Below are 18,657 nucleotides of genomic sequence, written 5' to 3' on the forward strand. Positions count from 1 at the left end.
TGCTAAGCAGGACAGGCAGCGGCACCCGGCGGGCCGGATAAATGTCCTCGGTGGGCCGCATGTGGCCCGCAGGCCATAGTTTGAGGACCCCTGGTGTAGGGAGATCTGAACTGTAATTGACAAATTGCTGGAGGCTCAGTGTAGACAATTCTGAGAGCTAAGACCTCTTGGAGGACCCTGTCACAGGAAGGCACCACAATTTTTGTGAGATGTACCTCCAAGGAGCTCAACCAGGTTCCAACAGTATTTTAGAGAAAAATTCCCTCATGCTTCTGACAGCAGAGGGAAAGGAATCATTTTTGAAATACCCAGAGCACTCTGGTCTTCTTAACAAGGCCTGACCTCAAGAAGAATTGATTAACAGAAATTTAATCTGCTGCGGTTTTATCAGAGCCTCTCTTACCTGGGGGAAGGGAAATACCCAACTCTAGTCCATTTTAGCCATCCTCCTCCCATCTAAGAGGGAATAAAAAATTAAAAACACTCTTGAAGTTTGCAACCTAGAGGCTGAGACCTAATCACAGGACTATAGAACACACCCTCTCTCCTACTCCCACCTCACAAGCACATTACTCAAGGCATATTTACAAGAGTTCTTTTTACCCAGTACATCAGGTCTAGCTATCAGGAAAAAATTACAAGGTATACCAAAAGGCCCCAAACCACAATTTAAAAAGACAGAGCAAGCTTCAGAACCAGACATGGACTGGAAATTTAAAACAATTATGATTTATATACTAAGGGCTCTAATGAATAAAATAGACAGAATGCAAAAAACAAAAACAAAAACAAAAACAAAAACAAAACAAAAAAAACACAGATGGGTAATGTAAGCAGAGAGATGGAAATCCTAAGAACAAATAAACAAAAGAAGAATGAAGAATGCCTTTAATGGGCTTACTAGTAGACTGGACACAGCTGAGAAGAGAATTTCTGAACATGAGGCTTTCTCAAACTGTGATCTCCTGGTTCATGGGTCAACACTCAACCACTGAGCTATGCCAGCCAGGCCCGAACCTGAGGCTTTCCCAGTAAAAACCTCTAAAACTGAAAAGCAAAGAGAACAAAGACTGAAAAAAAAAAAAGAAAGAAAAAGAAAGAAAGAAAGAAAGAAAGAAAGAAAGGAAGGAAGGAAGGAAGGAAGGAAGGAAGGAAGGAAGGAAGGAAGGAAGGAAGGAAGAAAGAAAGGGAAAATATTTGAAACAATAGTCCGGACATTATAGCTCAGCCATTGAGCATAGACCCAGGAACCACAAGATCACCTGTTCAACTCCAGGTCAGGGAAAATGCCCAGGTTTCAGGCTGGATCCCAGTAGGGGTCAGTTGATGATGTTCCTCTCTCATTGATGGTTCTGTCTCTCTATCCTTCTCCCTTCCTCTCTCTCAACAATAATCACTGAAAATTCCCCCAAATTAATGCCAGACACCAAGCTGCAGATTCTGGAAGCTCAGGGAACAAGCAGAATAAATGCCAAAACAAAACAAAACCAACCAATGAAAAAACCTACAATTAGGCACTTTATTTTTAAATTACAGAAAATCAAAGATCAAGAAAAAGTCTTGAAAGAAACCAGAAGGAGGGTGGGAATCCTTACCTATATAAGAACAAAGATAAGAATTACATCCAAATTCTCTTCATAAACCATCTAAGAAAGAAGAATGGAGTCAAACATTTAAAGTGCTGAGAGAAAAAAAAAACCAACCCACCAACCTAGAATTCAATGAAATCATTCTTCAAAAGTGAAGGAGAAATAAGACTTTCTCAGACAAACTAACAATTGAAGAAATTTGCTGCTAGTAGACCTGCCTTGCCAAAAAAGAAAGAATGCTAAAATAAGTTCTTCAGAGAGAAGAAACTCTTTCTTTATGTAGAAACTCAATCTTCATAAAGAAAGGAAGAGCATCAATGAAGAATTAAGTGAATATAATAAAAACTTTTATTTTTATTATTCTTAATTGGTGTAAAATAATAATAGTAACAATGAATTTGATTGTGTATGCTTATGTATGTCATATGTGCATATGCTTATGCATATATACATACATATATATGTTTATGTATGCTTATATATAAGTGAAATGGATGACAGCAATGATACAAGGGTTGGGCAGGAGGAATTAGAAATATTTTGTTATTATAAAGTACTCACACTGTCAGTGAAGTGATATTGTGTTGGGTTATTTAAAAGTAGGTTTATAGAGAGAAACCAAGATGGCGGCATAGGTAAGTACCTAAACTGCTGCCTCGCACAACAATTTCAAAACTACAACTAAAAGACAGAACGGACACCATCAAGAACCACAGGAAAGCTGGCTGAGTGAAAATTCTACAACTAGAAGGAAAGAGAAAAGCTCACAGAGAATTGGAGGTACGGCAAAGGGTCTTTGTGCGCGCAGAGAGGAAGGGTGGCTGAGAGCCTGGCTGACTTTCTCTGGCGGAAGGGGGAAGGAAGCCCTGGACCGGACTGAACCCCAGTTCTGACTGCACTGAACCCCAGTCCCGGGCGAAACCCCGTGGACCCAGGCTAATAAGGGGGCGTCTGGACTGTCAGGTAGAGAGAAAGGCACCCGAAGACTCGACTCAGAGACCCGGGGGAGACCTGGGGGAGCCCCGGTGGGCAGGGTTCTGGAGGCACGCGCGCCAGTGTGCACAAAGGCTGCGGAGGTTGCCACAGGCTTTCCCTAGCAGAAGGGAGTCGGAAGCACCTGACTGCACTGAACCCCAATTCTGACTGCACTGAACCCCAGTTCCAGGCGAGCCCCTGGGGACCCACGCTCTTGTGGGGGGAATCTGGACTCTTGGGCGGAGACTCGGGAGCCAGGGAAGGCAGAGGTCTGAAGGCACGCGCGTGCGTGCAAGGGCAAGGCTGACTGGAAGCCAAGACTGTCTGCTCCGCCCTGAGACTCCACCCCATCCAAGCTGAGCACAGAGGCTTTTGCAATTTGACAAGTCTAATCCTATAAGGCTGTCTCCAGCACCGAACTTCTCCCAGCGTAGACACAGCTGATCCTCACAGCCAACTGGCCTTCAGGTCAATTCCTCCCAGTGATACCAACAATAATCAAGACTTAACTACAACAAGGCTGTACACACAGTCCACAAAGGGGTGCACCAAGAGTGTCCACTTCAGGTTAACTGGGGAGGCCGACCCACTGGGCCATATAGGAAACCTAGCACAAATATCTACCCTACCAACTCAGGGAATCATTGAAAATGCGGCATCAAAGAAACAGATCACAAACGAAAGAAATGGAGGAAAACAAACGACTGGATATAGAATTCAAAACCATGGTTATAAGGCTTTTCAAGAATATCCTAGAAAAGGCCGATAAATATAACGAGACCCTCGAAGATATGAAAAAGGACCAACTAGAAATTAAACATACACTGACTGAAATAAAAAATATTATACAGAGACCCAACAACAGACTAGAGGAACACAAGAATCAAGTCAAAGAATTGAAATACAAAGAAGCAAAAAACACTCAACTGAAAAAGCAAAAAGAAAAAAAAATCCAAAAAGTTGAAGATAGTGTAAGAAGACTCTAGGACAACTTCAAGCGTACCAACATCAGAATTATGGGGGTGCCAGAAGAAGAGAGACAGCAAGATACTGAAAACCTATTTGAAGAAATAATGACCGAAAACTTCCCCCACCTGGTGAAAGAAATAGACTTACAAGTCCAAGAAGCACACAGAACCCCAAACAAAAGGAATCCAAAGAGGACCACACCAAGACACATCATAATTAAAATGCCAAGAGCAAAAGACAAAGAGAGAATATTAAAAGCAGCAAGAGAAAAACAGTTAATTACCTACAAGGGAGCACCCATACGATTGTCAGCTGATTTCTCAACAGAAACTATGCAGGCCAGAAGGGAGTGGCAAGAAATATTCAAAGTGATGAATAGCAAGAACCTACAACCAAGATTACTCTACCCAGCAAAGCTATCATTCAAAATTGAAGGGCAGATAAAGAGCTTCACAGATAAGAAAAAGCTAAAGGAGTTCATCACCACCAAACCAGTATTATATGAAATGCTGAAAGGTATTCTTAAAGAAGAGAAAGAAGAAAAAAAGTATAGATAAAAATTATGAACAACAAATACATATCTATCAATAAGTGAACCTAAAAAACAAGTGAATTAAAAACCTGAGGAACAGAATAATCTGTTGAATATAATAGAATCAGGGACATAGAAAGGGAGTGGACTGATAATTCTCAGGGGGAAAGGGGTATGTGGGGGGGTTCAGGAAGAGACTGGACAAAAATCATACACCCATGGATGAGGACAGTGGGGGGGAGGTAAGGGCAGAAGGTGGGGTGGGAACCAGGTGGAGGGGAGCTATGGAGGGAAAAAGGAGAAACAATTGTAATAATCTGAATAAAGATTTATTTTTAAAAAATTACAACAAAAAAATAAAAATAAATAAAAAATAAAAGTAGGTTTGTATTAGTTATAAATGTGTATTGCAAACTCTAGGTAACTACTAAAAATTTTAAGAAAAGTATAACTAATATGCTAAGAAAGGAGAGAAAATGGAATCACTTATAATGCTCAGTTAACATAGACACAAACAGCAGTATGATGGTTACCAGAAGGGAAAAGAAGTGGAGATGGGAGTGGGGGAGGGAGGGAGGTAGTAAAGGATAAAGCAATTTGACTGCAATGCAATACACAGATGATGCATTATAGAACAGTACACTTGAAAACTATTTAATTAACCAAAGTCACCCTAGTAAATTTATTTTTAAAAGTCTCAAAAATAAATAAATAAAATAAAATGCTCAGTTAAAACCATAAAAAGCAAGCCCTAACCAGGTGGCTAAGTTGGTTGGAGCATCGTCCCATATACCTAAAGGTTGTGGGTTTGATTCCTAGTCAGGGCACATACCTAGGTTGCAGGTTCAGTCCCCAGTGGGGGCATGTATGTGAGGCAACCTTTCGATGTTTCTCTCTCTTTCCCTTCCTCTCTAAAAGAAATCTTTAAAAAATATCCTCGGGTTAGGATTAAAAAAAAACCTCACAAAAGTCAGAAAATATAGAAACAAAGGACAAAGGCAACAAATAGAAAACAGTAACAAACTGTAAATATTAATTCAACTATATCAATAATCACTTTGAATGTCAATGGCCCTAATGTACCAATTAGAATATAGAGATCGCCAGAAGATCAAAAGAAATGGCTTAACTGAATTTTTAAAACTAGTCACTACATTTTCAAAGAAAATTGATGTTATTATTATAGAGTCCAAAAACAGTCTACCCTTCTAATTATGTTATTGCATTTCTCACTAAGTTTTCACTGATAAAGAAAATTCATCTGTCTGGTTTAACTTTAAAAATTGCATTTCTGTAACTTTGGTATTAAGAATTGTTATCATTAGAAATCTTTCATTTTTACTGTCCACTCTGGTGAGTAATGTTGATAGGGGAGACTATGCATATATGGGAGAAATTGTATATAGGAAATCTTTGTACCTTCCTCTTAATTTTGCTGTGAACCTACACTGATATAAAACAATAAATTCCTTTAAAAATAAACTATAAGATAAAAGACAAAAGAAATCTTTATTTCTAAGAATTTAGATGGAAATTTAAAAAATAATTCCCATTCAATGTTAATTGATAATAAAAGCATTTAGGCAAATATTTGCTATCTTTATTAGTAAAAAGGAGACATTCTTTAGATTTTTTACAATTACTTTGAATTAACCTTTGATAAGACTTTACATTTTCATGTTAATATGCTCTTGTTATCCCACATCCAATAGTATTTTTGCACTAAGAACCAAATACCAAGAGTAAGGCTATGAATGAATGAGCAGAGCAAACCCTCTCACTCTAAAATGCACTGTACATTTTCAGCTAAATGGTTAGCTGAAGCACTCCTGTTGTTGCCAATAATATAGGTCGCTGGGACACCTGGGAAATGGAATAACTGGGCTGTCTGATCTAACAGGAAATGATTGCAGAGCTCTGTGGTGTTTCAGTGCCTCAGGCCATAGGACAAATTTGTAGGTGATCTGAGAGGAAGTTCTAGAGTCAAGATGACACCAAACTATAATTTTTTTATTCAAATCCCCGCTGAAGCTGTGAGAAAATAAGTGATTTAAGCTTTTAATCTCTTTTCATCTTTCAATTTTAATGTCATAGAGATTTTATAATAAGCAGCAAATGATAAAAAAATAAAAAAGCGATAGAAAATAGAGTAAGTGCCACATACTGTCTCTTAAAGAGTTCAAAACACATTTGTGGATATCATCTCATATTGAGAGATGATATTTAATTTTTCAAAGTCTCCACAAGTCAACTTAGTATTTAAAATACACATTTTGGGGTTTTTCTTTCAAAAAAGTAAATATTCTGTTCATCTTTTTCTTTATGAGTGTTTTTTTTGTCTATCTCCACATCAGACTTGATTGGGGTGGAGTGTACACTTTGGAAAAAGAGGTGCATGCTTATTGCCATATTTGTAAGGATGATTTTATTTTTTATTTTTTCTTAACACCCCAGATTTCACATCTGTTTCATTGTGTCAATCTCATTCTTAAAACATTCTTTCTGGAATAAGATAAGGTAAAAATCAATAAATCAACCATTGTGGATAGATGGCTTACCAGACTTTAATTCCCAGCACATTGATCACACAAATCCTTCTCTTTGTGTACTTAGTTTTTTATTATTATTCACTAGACCATGACTGTGAGTGCCCCCAGGCAAGAGTCATGTTTTATTCATCTTTATTCTACTTGCAAGACCTAGCCTTAGACTTAGTAGGCTATTCATACAACATAGTAGGTATTCATACAACATTTATTTAAAGATTAAGAGAATTAATGAGTTAATTAAATCAGATTTCTTTTTGCTTTTATGCCACATAGACCTTCTAACAGTTATTTCCATAATATATAGGAATTTATTTCCATACTTCAAACTAACATTCCTACTATTTCCAGTTTTATTAACTCCAAAATTTTCCCTATGTCTTTAATTTTGTTTCTGTTATCCAAAGTTTGCCAGCTAATATACTAAATGGTAAGATATGTTGACTAGTTTGATAAATATTAGATATGAATTCTTATTAGTGAAATTAAAATTATTCAAGATAAGGGTCATTGTGTAAACTATTTTAGAGATTCTCCCACTCTTGTAGATACGAGAAGCCAGCTAGGTCTATTCTCTTTACCTTGATGAGTGCTTTGAGCTGAATCCTAAATTGTCCTGTGTCCAGCTGTGAACTCTGGCACTTTTTTGACAAATTCCATTTATTTTGGGATACAGAATCCTCCCCTGAGATGTTGATGTTTGCCCAAATCCACCACTCAAGTTTTTTATGGTGATAAAATATCTAAGGAAACTAGGAGCTGGGATTTCCTTGATTCAACAGAAAAGATCATGTGAACTGTTTATTTTTGTGTCTGTAAGTGGGGTGAAACCTGGTTTAAGATTTTTTTTTTACAGCCTGGTAGAAAGGTAATGAATTGAGTTAGCTAATATCACTCGCATTAGGATTTCTTCAGTAGGCATCTATTATCTACTAAAAGGAAGTTAAGAGTTGCTCATAACCAAATTGTATTAGGTCAGTTCACAAAGCATTTATTAAGAACTAGAGGCCCAATGCACGAAGATTCGTGCAAGAATGGGCCTTCCTTTCCCTGGCTGCCGGCACCGCCTTTGCTCCAGGTGGAGCCGCCTTTCTGCCATTGCTCCGGCCAGGAGCCGCCTTTCCACCTTCCCATGCTGCCCAGAGGCCCAGAGTGGCTGGGGTGGTGTGGAATGCCTGCGTCGTCGCCATGGTGATGACGCAAGCACCCTGCCCCTGGCCGCTCGGCGACTGTGTATGCAAATTAACCCGCCATCTTTGTTGGGTTAATTTGCATACTCACTCCTGATTGGCTGATGGGCGTCGTGAAAGTACTGTCAATTTGCATCTTTCTCTTTTATAAGTGTAGATGGGGATAAAAACAAAAGGTTCAGCAGAAGGATGCATAGGGGTAAATGGGGCTCACATTCCCTCCCCTACCCTCACAGCTTAAATAGCCTCCTTGCCTACACTTACAAAAGAGAAAGTTTTTCTGAGGAGAGTCTCAGGCTCTTAAAACAAGGAGGACGAAGGCAAGTGAGTGAATGTCTACATGCTGAATGTGGAGGTCCCCGGCGCTGGTTCATAAGATCAAACCAGCTTATGACCACAGGTGTAAGGTCTTTCCTTGGATATACTGCCTGTCCCAATAAAAAAACCCTCCAGATTTTGACATTTGGGGTCTCATGGTCAGCTTTCTATCCCAGTAATCCAATTGTAAAGCCTAACAGGAGTCTGTAAACCAACAGAGCTTACCCTTCATTTCTTAGTGCCCCACTCCTAGAAAGAAATAACTAGGCAGTGTAGCATCTCCAGGTAGGTTAATGATGTTTCCAACATGAATGAACAGACCAACACAAACAGATGAAATGAACCTCAAAAGAATTAGAGAAGCTCAGGAAAAATGCAGGGAGTAGATAGAAGACATTTTAAAAATATATAGCTTTTGGATAAGAGAAAATTATGCATCTATGAAATGAGAACAGGATATTTTTTAGAAAAGTAATGATCATATCATACAATTATAACTATTAGTATTAAATTTTTAATGCATTTCAAACATCAAAAATGTTGAGGAAATTATTTAGACTATAGAAGAAAGGACAAAAAGTTATAAAAAAAAAGAAAGAAAGAAAGAAAAGATTTTAAGAACCTGAGGTCCAACATCTAGCTAATAGAAATTTTTGGAAAGAGAAAGAAAGGTAGATGGATTAGATGATAGATAGATTGATAGATAGATAGATAGATAGATAGATAGATAGATAGATAGATGATAGATAGATAGATGATTATATGTAAGGAACACATTAAAAAGAAATAAAATAACTTTTTTCAGAACTGAAACATTGAGCTGAGAAACCATCCAGAAAAATATAAGTGAAAAAAGGTCTAAAGAAAAAGATATCATCATGAAATTTCAAAAGTATTTAGATAGGTTTCAAATGCTTCCAGAGAGCTAAAAGACATAGGAGCCAAGGATACAATATATGCAATGTCAGGAATCAGAATGGTATAGGATTTTACAGCATAAACATTGGAGATTGGAACACAATGGTACAATGACATAAAAATCTGAAGGAGAATTATTTATAACTTGAGTTCTATCCTCTGACACAATTCAATCACAAATGAGCGTAGAATAAAAATATTCAAACATGCAAGGGCTCAAAAATATATATTTTTTAAAACCTGCTTTCAGGGAAAGAAGCCATAGGAGAATGTGCTCCAGCAAAATAAAAGAGCAAACCAGGTCTGGGGTCCAAAAAGGGGATTGGAGCATTCAACACTGGAGCAATGCCAAGGAAATGATGCTAAAAGAGGGGATGAGACCAAAGGGGAGTGCCAAGAGGCAAATGGTGTGACAGGCCTAAAAAATAACCAGTTAAGACAGGCTTAAGAGGAAATTAACCTGCCATTGTGCACCCCACTTAGTAATATGATCAACTAGGCTGCAAATGACCAATCAGGGCTATTACAGAGGCCTGATCACTATGATGCAGACAGCTCAGATGGGAGCCAAATGAATTGTCACAGTGGTATCATAGTGGTATCTCTGTTAAAGCACTAAATATAATATTCTCAGTCATTTATATATTTGGGAGTGACATATGTTTTAAGATATTGAATATTAAATTATGCCATTTATATTACAAATCTTGCAACTAAATAAGGGTGTAGAAATAGGAAAAAATGAACTTAACATTACCAGATTCTGGAAATATTAATCCAAATCAGGTTACTATCAGGACATTCCAGGTACATAATTGCCTTTTATTTTATTTTATTTTATTTTATTTTATTTTATTTTATTTTATTTTATTTTATTTTATTTTATTTTTTAGAGTATTGCAGATGTTTCCCAATTTCTCTTCCCTTTATCCCCTTTATCCCAGCTCTTGCCCTACCCCAGGCCTTCACCACACTATTGTCTGTGTCCATTGGTTATACATATATGCATATGAGTTCTTTGGTTAATCTCTTCCCATCTCTCCTCTGTTCATCTACCTTATGGTGGCTCTAGGTGTTCCTTGGTTTGTGAGGATAATGCTAGTCTCTGCCTTTGTCTTTACCCTGCCCTCTTTTCTGTTGCATGTCTGTTTTTTGTTTTGTTTTTTCCAAAGTCTCTCCTCTTCTTACAAGGATGCCAGTCATTGGATGTAGGCCACACCCACAGACACCCAAACCTTCATCTCCAGATGCTTAATTACCAAATAAGGTCACATTCTGAGGTTTCAGATAGACGTGAAATTTGGAGGGGCTACTATTCAAACCACAACACACACCTATGAGAGGAGCTGAGAACTACAGGATTGTTTTTTTCTGGGCAACCATGGCTTTGGTGAAAATGGAGGGTTCTCTTGCTGTGAGAAAGAGATTAAACTGATTTGCAGGAAACAAGCTACATCCCTTGGGGGGGTGTCAGACAGCTGGTTTTGCCTGATCCCCGAAGGCCAGAGATAGGGCAAAACTGGCACTCCAATATCCCCCGAGGAGTCCCCGATTGCGAGAGGGTGCAGGCCAGGCTGAGGGACCCCACCCGTGCACGAATGCATGCACCAGGCCTCTAGTAATAAAATAAAAAGAAAGAAAAGATAGAGAAGACTGAAAAGAAACAGCCAGTGAGGTGCAATTAAAACCAAGCTAGGCAAAGTTGAAGGACACCCCCACATGCACAAATTTCGTGCACTGGGCCTCTGGTATTTCAAATATAATAAAGAATAATATTCTTCTGTATATATAGTACAAGTTTTAAAAACTCTATTGTCTATAACTGCATTGGCTCCATTTTGGGGGTTTTTATATGTGAAAAAAAATCTAGAATAAAATAGAATAATTTTTAAAAGGCATTATAATTTAAATAATTGAATAATAATAATTATGTAAATTTTCAGGAAATGATTCATTGTCAATTTCTCTAAACTTGGGTCTCCCCTGTTTTTCCTGCTCTCTTTTTAAATACTTTTTGCTCATTAATAACTGTATTTCAAACTAGGATATTATTTTAAAAATCTATTTTCATACAATTTAATTTAGTTCAATTTTTTACTTTAATTCTATTTGTAATAATGTATTAGTTTTGGAAGAAATATCAGGTATCAAAGATTCATATAAGCTATTGGTCAAAAAACAGCTTTTGTATTATCTCTGGATCCAGTAACCCTTTTTCTCTGTGCATCAGTTTCCTTATGTACACCCTCATGCCCTCAAATTGGGTATTTGCTATAATAGGTACTGATGTTTGTACAGCATCTTCTATCATTATAGTCTATCAAAATGTATTTCCTCTTTGTAGAGAGGGATTGAATTCATCATCTGGAATTATCAAGCAAAGGCTATTTCAAAAACTATAGGATCTTTGCAGACTTCTTACAGTAACTCTTATTATTCATGGATTTACAAGCTTCAAAAGCAGAAGCGCTCACATTGACCCCCTTATTACCTCTAGATATAAACAGTGGTCTTTTTAACGAGCTGCCTTTCTGCCAAAAAGGAAGAAACATCATAAAACAAGGACAGATACCACAGTTTGCCTAACAGATTTGTAAAAACTAAAATGAGCTTTGATACCTTGGTTTAGCCTGAGTGTGCCAAAGTGGGGAAGATTCCAGTTCACTGTGGGTAGGGGTATAAATTTATCTCAAGGGATATGTAAAATCACAATACACATACAAAAGATTTCTATTATACTGTTGTTATGGAAGCAAAGAATGAAAACAAAATGTTTATTAAGTTAATTGCAGCACATCTGGACAATGGAATACTATGTTATAATTTGAAATAAAAAGTTAGGCTTATATTCACCCGGATGAAAGGGCGTTCATAATATGTTGATAATTAATAAGGTCAAAGGATATATTTTATTCTGAAAGTATATAAACCAAAATTTTAACATTGATACACTGGGTAGTGATATTTTATGAAACTTTTGTTTTATCTAATTTTTCTAATTTATATTAAAATTATCACTTATTATTTAAATGATTTAACGAAGAAAGATTACATACCCTAAAAATATAAAAACTTGAAAGTTGTCATAAGGTCCTGATAATTGTGATACTTTTCACAAATCCATGAAAATTTTTTTTTAAAAAAAATATGTTTTTATTGATTTCAGAGAGAGGAAGGGAGAGGGAGAGAGAGATAGAAAGATTAATGATGAAAGAGAATCATTAATTAGCTGCTTCCTGCATGCTCCCTACTGAGGATCGAGCCCACAACCTGAGCATATGCCCTGACCAGAATTGAACCTTGACTTCCTGGTTCATGGGTCAATACTCAACCACTGAGTGACACCAGCCAGGAAAGCCATAAAAATGTTATACAAAATAGTATGTTTTCTAAAAATTGCTCAAGATATCAGAATGGTTTTTATGAATAGTGCTGATATATGTCAGGGAGAGCAAAAATCCCACCAATTTGATCCCATCCTTTGTAACTGAAAAGCTTACAAGTGTAGTAATTTAACACTAGAGCATAAAGTTCCCTGTATTATCTTAATCATTCCACTTCTTCAGAAAGACAATGAACCTCTAGTTCCCACCATTTAGAGTGTACTGAAGTTATTGCTTTGTTTTACTAACTGACCCTTTTTATTTATGGGTAATGGACATGAACAGATTTATAATAACTTTAGATTGAGCTCTTTAAAATCAGATTCCTATTCAAATAGCCACAGTATCATGTTATTAATGACTTTGAGGCTTTCATTGTATAAATACAAAAATAAAAATGGATTATAGTTATTCTTACATATTTGGAGAAGTGCCAGAAATTAAAGGAAGCCAGCTTTCTCTGTACTGTTTAGAAACCAGTGACTTTTAGCCTTTTATTTGCTTATAGATTAAGTTGAGAATACATATAATGAAACCTATGGACCCTTTTCTCAGATAAAGTGTTTTATGCACATATAAAATTATTTTATATACAATTTTGAGTGTTTGCAGATGGATAAATTAGTATTAGTGGGTAAAACTAAAAGAGAAGTTAAATTCATTTCTAAACTAGAAGGGTTTCCTTAAGAAAGCAGATATTTCCAACGATTTTTACTTCATTAAGTGCTCAGTGAGGATGATTAAGTATATTCTAAAAGCAGATTGAGTGAAATGCTATAAAAGGAATTCTGACTTCCAAATTAAAGTTTGACAAGATGACCTCAGAGAGTACTTTAAGACTTTTATCATTGGATTCAAATAAAAATAGTGCATTTAATCTAATAAGTGGGCTTTAAGAACATGAAGGGAATTAAAGTGCCATACTACTCTCTGCCACTCTATTTTCTCATTACAAAGACAATACAAGTGTTTGGTGTTCTCTTTCTTTGTCCTTAGAACTTCTGTTTGAAAATGGTGGACTGATCCCAGGCACATATATGCCTTTTCATCCCTATGACCCCTTACATTTAAAGTAAAGAAAATAAAGAGGTATAAAGTCCTTAACAATGAAGAAAATGGTGGAGATGCAATCAATGGGTAAGAACCATACATTTTAGAAAAACACAAAAGATAAAAGGATGAACCAAACATGACACTAAATTACAGACTGGAATAATGGGGACAGAAACTGCAGGAGAAAAAATCAAAGTCAAAGACAGATTTAACCTGCTGTAGGAGATGTTTGAGTGATTTTAACCCACAGACCTCAAGGCCATCAGAGAGTAGAAATCTCCTACCATCCCAAATAGTATTCCCACTACTTGGCACTTACCTATGGTCAAAAATCATCTTTCTTTGGAAAACCAGGACACCTCTTTGAGTTAAAACCTGTAGAGCAAGTCTCCTCTTATTCTGGCATTTAGAGGCTTTCTAGTTTAATGGCTACTCCTACCCACCACCTAATATGAAGTCTGCTGAACATGACACACACAGAGCTTTGAATTTATTCCTTCTTAAATGTAAGCAGAAAACTGCTGGAACAACATGTCATAATAAATGCAAGAAGTTCATCAAAAGGTTGGTGGACCTTGAGCCTTCAGCAAGGGCTGAATCATATTTTTCCTGCTGGAATGGCCAAAACCATTTCCCCAAACCTGAAAAAGATGCATATATTATTGCCTACTTCCAGACAGCTGAGGGCATTTCAATCTACATGTTATTACCTGCTGCTGGCCAAACAGCTGAACAGCCGAGGGCAGTTCCCCAACTTGATAATGCTTACTGTATACCAAGCCTTACCTTTGATATGTATATCTGCTTTGCTTTAGGTCAATTTGTGTTAATAAAGAGCTAGGGGTCCAGAGATTGAGAGAACTTGGTTACTGAAGCTAGGTCTCCTCTGGCTCCCCAAAATGCCTTCCAAATTTGCATTTCATGTCTAGTCTCTTTATTCATTTACGCGCAGCCCTTCTCCAGATTCCTGAGCCCTTCTAGATGCTGAGAAACACCCCAGCAGAAAACTAGTTTTCAACATAGTTCAGAGAATATCTGCATGCAACATGATAGAGAAAAATCAAGAGTAGCATATCATTAGTGTATCATGATGATGAGAACTTGTTTAAAATCATTTTTTTCAGAGATACTAATGAAAATATAGTATCTGTAAAAAGAATGTCATGCTATGAAAAAGAAACAATCTAAATTATAAATTTAAAAACTAATTGGAAGATTATTTAATTAATTGAAAGATTATATATTTTTGAAACCTTATAGAATGTATAAAAAGATAGAACATGAAATACAAAAGGACCTACTTAGAATTGGTAACATTTGACTTAAAAAGTGATACCAAGAAAGAATGAATTGTAAAAATTTAAGTATAAACCAAGTTTAACAATTATTTTTTAATTAAAAAACAATGTTCATAGCTAAAGTTTTCCAGTGCTCAGGAATAGGTTGGACAATAATAGGCAACTTAATAGGGTTTTCACAAAGTACACAAATGAAGTTATGATTAACTCTATCCTGGAGTTTTTAGAAATCACCAAATAACATATATGTATACTAATAAGTCTAATATGGCTGCAAATTCAGAATTACAGCAGGGAAAGGTGAATTATTCTAGAAAGAGGGAGCAGCACATGGACAGCTCTGATGTGAACAAATGAAAACTTCCTATTGCCCTATGGTGATCACTAAAATATTTAATAAGCACCAGCCCCTGCAGAAATCAACTAGGATAGATACCAGCTCTACACAACCAGTACAACAGTACCTGGTGGAGTGTCATTCCTGTAGGTACCAAGAGTAAAGGACAAATTCTTTGGCTTAATAGGAAATTTTAGCTTTGGTATCCAAACCAGTTTTTAAAATGCGTAAATATGATCTTGAAAAGTGAAAATAATGGATTCTAGGGGTGAAATAGATGAGGTAGCTTTGCTGTATTAAAGCATATGGTCTTATGAAGTGAGAAGACAAAATCTTTTATTTTGTATTTTGAAGAAAGAGTACAAATACTTACATGGTAATCTATTTCATTGGGTTAGAAATAGCTGCCCTGTCTCCTCCAGAATATCTAGTTTTTACCTGTGTATGTGTGTATAAATTTAAAATACATTTATTAATGGGTAAAGAAATTGTTGACCTTATTTTAAGGCAATAGATACCTGATTTACCTTTTAGTGGAAGTTTTGATGCTAGCAGGGTCTCAGGGTTTCTTAAACACTAGAAGAAGCAAGAGAAGAGGTAAGGGTTAGAAGAGATGCTGGAAACAAGGATTTATGAAAGGACCATCATGGTTCAGGTGCTGTACTTTTCCCTGGGGAGTCAGAGATGAATTATTGGGATGACAGACAAGAAATATGTCACTTTACAAGAGCCATGAGGAGGGAAAATTAGAGTGATGAAACAAATGGGAAAAAAATTAATCTACCTGTAGAAATAAGACTCAAACCTGCCAGAATCTTTAAATCTGATTACTGTATGTCACTAAAGATCAAGTCTTATTTCTTATTCATCCAAGAGCTGAAAAAAATGGGTTATGCTTAATTAAACTTGAATGAATTAATTAAATGAATGATTATGAATCTTATGTTCAAACTAGGTTTAAAGGGTAGGGTAGTAAATTCAATATAGGCAACTTAATTTTCTTATTTTAAATCACAAATATTTTTTTCTTCAAAAACAAGGGTGTGTTTTTTTTCCATTTAAAATTTCTTTTTTATGTTGCTTCTTCAGTTCACAGAATCTTGGCCATAGTGAATAAAATTCATCCTAGTTCAAGAACTTCCATTTTCAAAAAATGACCTATTAGAAGTTGACAATTAAAAAAGGGATAAATTGAGATGTGTATAAAAAGTAACCATAAATTCACATTCCTTATAAAACATTTAATTTAATGATTATATTGATTTATCCATAAATAAAATTTGAGGTACAATCAAGATTATTTCTTGCTTTTTAAATTATAGTTATTATTAAATCAGACTTTTGGTTGAATTTTGTTATTTAAAGTAAAAGTTACCTTATCCTTCATGCAGTCTTCCAGTATCCTCACTATTATCCTCTGCCCAAACCACTAGAGGGCAAGACAATCTAACATATTAGAGCAGATCTAATTTTATCCAACAGAGGGCAGTCATATGTGTACTAGGCAAACAAGTCAGCATATTACATTTCAGCAGTTCACATCTGCCATTTCCTTTGGGGATTATAAGAGAGAGGAGAGAGAGAAAGGAAGAAAGAACACAACCCTCTCAATAAACAATTCATTGGCAGACTTCTGAAATTATTAACAAGTGAGTTTAATAAACAATTTGCTTGTCTCTAGATTTAAATAGTTTAACTTTGAAGTGTAAAAAACCACAACTTAGAAGATAAATCTTAACAAAGGGAAATGAGAAAACATACGAAAATCATTTCCAATCAAAGAGACCAAGTGTTAACAGCTTTATTTTTATGTACAAACACAATATCAGGTTACTCTTAAAGGCTAAGTAGTGAATCAGCAGCATAAATAATTCTTTATTAAACAAAAACTAGAGAATGCTGTAAGTGAAGTGACAGATGGGATTAACCATTTCTCATAAAACATCAAGAAGAGGCCTGGGTTAATGGAAAAAGTCAAGAATCAGGAAGCCTGGGTTTTATCCCCAGCTACTATCTGTTGGCTGCGTGACAACTGGTAGGTTGGCCAGTCTGCACAAGCCTTCAATTTCCTCAAATGCAAACTTGTGGAAGTTGTGACATAAGGTATTTCCACATTTGGCTGATCACTGGAAACTTTGCTTTGCCAGTCTCCAGATCTACTGAATTAGAACTGAATCTCCAGAAATGAAGCTCAACAACATACATACATACGTATACCTGTATGTGCATAACATATATATATATATATATATGTTATATTTGTACAATTTAATATATATATACATATATACACAGGCATACAATTCTAGGTAATTCTGATGATCTGTCATTGTAATCAGTCATTATTGCAAATAGGCTAAATGATGGCTACCTTTTTTTCACTTTAAAATTTTATGACTTTATGATTATTTAACATCACTAAGTTGGTTTTAAGATATAAAATATTTTTTCCTGGCCCAACACTAAAGAAAAAAAAAAAAAAGACAACAGAAACTCACTCACATTAAAAACAATTTAAACCCAAAAAAAGAATTTAGATAGAAAGTTTTCAAGAGTTCAACTGATACTTCAGTGTTTTTTTTCTTCTTTTTTTTTAACTATTTGCCATTACCACTTTTTCATTATTATTGATTTTTTAGAGATAGAGAAAGGGAGAGGAAGAAACATCATATAAGAGTAAAACATTGTGGCCCTGACCGGTTTGGCTCAGTGGATAGAGCATCGGCCTGCAGACTGAAGGGTCCCAGGTTCGATTCTGGTCAAGGGCATGTACTTTGGTTGTGGGCAAATCCCCAGCAGGGGGTGTGCGGGAGGCGGTCCATGCATGTGCCTTGACCAGGAATCCAACCAGCAACCTTTTGTTGCACGTGATGATGCCCAACCAACTAGCCACACCACCCTGTGGCTGTCATTACTACTTTTGATTGTATGTGGCTGTGATTGTTTATGTGCATAATCATGTTGACTTTATCATTGTTGTTGTTGTTATATCTTGGATTTGTAACAGTTTATTACCACAGGAATGATCTTAGTGTCTATGCTGTGGTTCTAAAATGGAAGAATTTTTCTCTTATGAATTATAATGTCACCAGCACAACTGAAATTCTACTTTAGGATAAGGCATGAGAAATCAGACTAAACCCAAAAGCAATATCTGAAGAACGAGAAATGAATTCTGGAAATGATTGGTAAATTATTTTCTGTGTAAAGCTTATCATTTTACAACTCACTCCAAGAAGGAGGATTCTCTATAAGTTTAACTTTATCTTAAATCACCGAAGAAAACTTTCTTTAAGTCACGTAATACATAATTCAGTCTAGTGACAGAAGATGTAACATGACTTCATTTTTGGTGAATATATTATATTTTTGGAACACAACTCGGTCACAAGGGCATTTCAATCTTTGTGTTATGCTGGTACTCTGGGAAGCAGTATGGATTCTTGTGGGATTTAAATATAGTAATTGATGTAGAAGATGAGATGCCTCATTACAGATGAGTGACTAATAGCCTTAGAATCAGAGGTGATATTGAAAGATGATCAAAGG

This window comes from Plecotus auritus, assembly GCF_963455305.1.
Source record: "Plecotus auritus genome assembly, chromosome: 3".
Classification (NCBI taxonomy): domain Eukaryota; kingdom Metazoa; phylum Chordata; class Mammalia; order Chiroptera; family Vespertilionidae; genus Plecotus; species Plecotus auritus.